This window comes from Triticum dicoccoides, chromosome 4A, assembly GCF_002162155.2.
Source record: "Triticum dicoccoides isolate Atlit2015 ecotype Zavitan chromosome 4A, WEW_v2.0, whole genome shotgun sequence".
Lineage (NCBI taxonomy): Eukaryota > Viridiplantae > Streptophyta > Magnoliopsida > Poales > Poaceae > Triticum > Triticum dicoccoides.
The window spans coordinates 624,932,089-624,935,981 of record NC_041386.1 but is presented as its reverse complement, the minus strand read 5'-3'; positions in this window follow the sequence as shown (position 1 = coordinate 624,935,981).

Here is a 3,893-nt window from a genome sequence, read left to right as displayed (position 1 = left end):
CTGTAGGTGCTCTTGTACCTGCTCATGTTCATGTAGTTGAGCGGGATTTGTGTTCATGTTGGTGCGGATGCCGTAGGTGTACTGGTAAATGAACGGGGTGCCGTAGGTGTACTTGTAGATGCCGAGCTCATGTTCCTGTTCATGCTGCCATGCTCCCTGATGCTTCCTGATCATGCCCTTATACTAGTTGTTAATGTTCCTGCTCTAGCTCTTTATATATTCCAATGAAATTTGGCTCCTGGTGCTCCTTTTCAGTGTTGTCAATTGTTTGGTCAGTCACTTTCAGTGTTGTATTTTTGCTTCTAGGGGTGATTTTTTATTGTAATTACAGTGTAATTTTCCTAGAATGTCACTGTAACTTTATGTCTGTTTTACTGTGTAATTCCAGTGTAATTTTACCCATTAGTTCCAGTGCAATTTCAATTGTAAGTACAGTGTAATTCCAGTGTCAGTGCTATTTCCAGTGTAACTACAGTGTAGTTCCAGTGTAATTTTTACCCATTTTTTCCAGTGCTATTTCCAGTGCAATTTCAATTGTAATTACATTGTAATTCGAGTATATTTAATTCTAGTGCTATTTCCAGTGTAATTCCACTGTAATTTTTACCCATTTTTTCCAGCGCTATTTTCCAGTGCAATTTCAATTGTAATTACAATGTAATTCCAGTGTGATTTGAGTGAGATTTCTGCAGTGTTATTTGATTGTATTTACAGTATACTTTTCAGTGTAATTTACCCATTTAATTCCAATGTAATTTCAATGGATTTTTACAGTGTAATTTGATTGTAGTTCCAGTGTGACTGTGGTTTCACGAAAATTATTAAATTCTAGTGTGGTTTCTGTTTACAGGTTTAAAATGGGTAAGCTATGAAAAGTGTGTCATCAGGATGTTCCATTAGTATCATCATTAGAGAGTGCAGTTTCAGTTGGTGAAGCTTTTTTGCCTAATGATTTTGCAGAAGATGGTTCTTATCCTATGTCTCCGGTAGTTACTTATTTACGTGTCTCTTCTTTATTGTTTTATTTTTTATTTTTTAGTTTTGATTTAATTTTGTTTGATCTGTTTTATTTCTTTTTTGTTTGCAGGATCTATCTCGAGACGAAGGAGGGTTCGACAAAGCTCTTTTGAAGTTCTATCTCAATCAAGTATGTTCCATTTTGTCTTTTATGTTCTTTCTTTCTTTTGTTATTTTGGCTTTTTCTTTATTTTGTTTTTTGTCATTTCAGAAATGAAGTAATTAAAATGCACTGTAATTTAGGAGGAATTTACAGTGTACTTACTGTAAATTTTGGACTGTAATTTACTATGTTCTTCCATTGTAATTACTTCCTTTTGTTTGCAACTATTTTTACTCTGGAATTTAGGACGAACTTACACTGTACCTACTGCGTTTTTTGCAGTGTATATGTTCTTGCATTTGTAATTACTTCATTTTGTTTGCAACTACTTTTACTCTGGAATTTAGGAGAAATTTACACTGTAAATTTAGAGGATACAAGACTATTTACATAGTGAATTTAGAGGAATTTACAGTGGAATTTTTGTTGTGGTTCTGATGTTGATCTCTCCCATATGTTTCAGAGTAGAATGAAGGAAAATCTTGTGAAACTATCAACGTAAGAGCATAAGAGGTGAAAGAAGAGATGATGCAGAGGAGTTGCTGACCTGTGGATAGCGTTATTTGATCTGTTGCGTGGTTTGTATAGCGTTTTTTGATCTGTTGCGTGGTTTGCAAGCTTCCAGGAAGTAATGTTGTGGTCCCTGAATAGGTGGAGGTTTTGTTTTGCTGGAGAAAGCGGGTTGGATGGTTGTCCGACCCGTTAGCGTGTTGATTTTCTCCTTTTTTTTGATGACTGCCCTGGTAGTACAGCTGTAACGTTGTCATTGGACAAGAAATTTGACTGTTTTCAAAAAGGAAAACAGTTAGATGTCAATTAGACATTCCCTTCTTTTATTTAAATCCGTTAACTCGTAAGCTACAAGGAAAGTACAAATGAGTGAATCGATAATACATAGTATGTATATATCCATTTTTCAACCACATTGTTCCCTTTTCTGTGGATACGACAAAATGTACTAATGTTTTTTTACAAGCAAACTAAAAAGGGCAGCCAAAATCACGGGCTAACCTATTAAAATATATACCACTCGTCACAAAGCACGGCCAACTATAGGCTATATGTGTATTCACAAAAAAAAACTATAGTCTATATGTGCATGCAAATTTTCTTTTGTATTCTTTTTCAGAATTTCAAATTATGTTTTCCCTTTTTGTGCGAATATGCTCTTTCTTGATTTTAAGTGCACTGGTGATGAAGAATGAAGGGGGGATATACATCGTATGGAGAGTATGGACACATAGCAGCCTTCTTGCCAGCTGATTCAGATGGATCTTGTGGGCAGAGCTGCTAGGCGAGAGCAATTGGTGGCTCAACATCCACGCAAATGAGCCGGCCCAATAACATTTGTTTGGTTGTTCTTCAGCTCTTTCCTCGCTGTAAGTTTATTTTTCTTTTGATTTTTCTTTCAGGTTTCTTTGTTTCTTTATGATTTTTTTTCCTTTTTTTTTCTGCAGCAGTTTTCTTCGTTTCTTTCTTGGTTTTCAATGATTTTTCTTTTTCCTGTGATTTTCTACGGTTCTTTTCCCATCTTTCATTTGTTTTCCCTTTTTTATTTTATCCTTTATTTTTCTCCATTTCTATTTATTTTTTGATATTTCTTCATTTCTTTCTCGGCACTGTTTTGACTCTTTTCATTGGTTTTTTTATTATTTCCCTTTGTTTCTATTTCTTTCGTCGGTTACTTTTATTTCAACACATTTTTCTTTATACATCTGAAACAATTTTTGTACACATTGAACCTTTTTCAATACGTGACTAACATTTTTATTTTCAAATATATAAGGTTTTGATATCTATATTTTTTATATATGTTGTACATTTATTGTATACATAAGGAACACCTTGTTACATATGTTTAACATTTTTAAAATAGTCCCTCTGTATTTGGACTATAGAAATGTCTTATATTATTGTACAGAGGTAGCGATAAGCATTTTATCATATATATACTTCATTTTAAAATATAAGTACGTGACTAACATTTTTATTTTCAAATATATAAGGTTTTGATATCTATATTTTTTATATATGTTGTACATTTGTCGTATACATAAGAAACACCTTGTTACATATGTTTATCATTTATCATTTTCTTTACTCTTGGGAGTATGTACTCCCATCTTCAATATACCTCGTATATGCATTGATTATACCCCTTATCATTCTCAATATACTTTATTAAATATTCTAAGATACCCCAATACAAGTTTTGTTGAAAAAAAATCATTTACAACCTACTTTTTGCAATATACCTTTTTCACGTACAAACAAATTAGTATATACGTAAACCTTTGAAAATATGAGGCACACATGATTTTTTTTCATAAAATCTATTTTAGGGTTTCTAGTAATTATTAATGAAGTATATTAAAAATAATAATAAGCTATAAAAGATTCATATATGTGGTATATGAGGAGCGAGAGTACGTACTCCCAAGAGCACACAACCATTTTCCTATATATACATAGTGTTACTATTCATCACCCAGGGTGCAAAATAAGTTATTCTTCACCCGAGGTAATTTTACGATCATTTCATAATTAAATTACGTTTGGAATTCAAATAGTTACATTTCTGTTGATTCACTACTTAAAATTTGACACAAGAAAATAAAAATATAGGTCATAAGACAAGAAAAATTATAGTTTATGTGTATTTTAGACTATGTTTTTACGTTTGTAATTTTACATAACATAAAATATTTTTTACGGCGATTATATATTTTTTTACGGTCTATTTTTACGTCGGAAATAAGACAAAACTTACGAA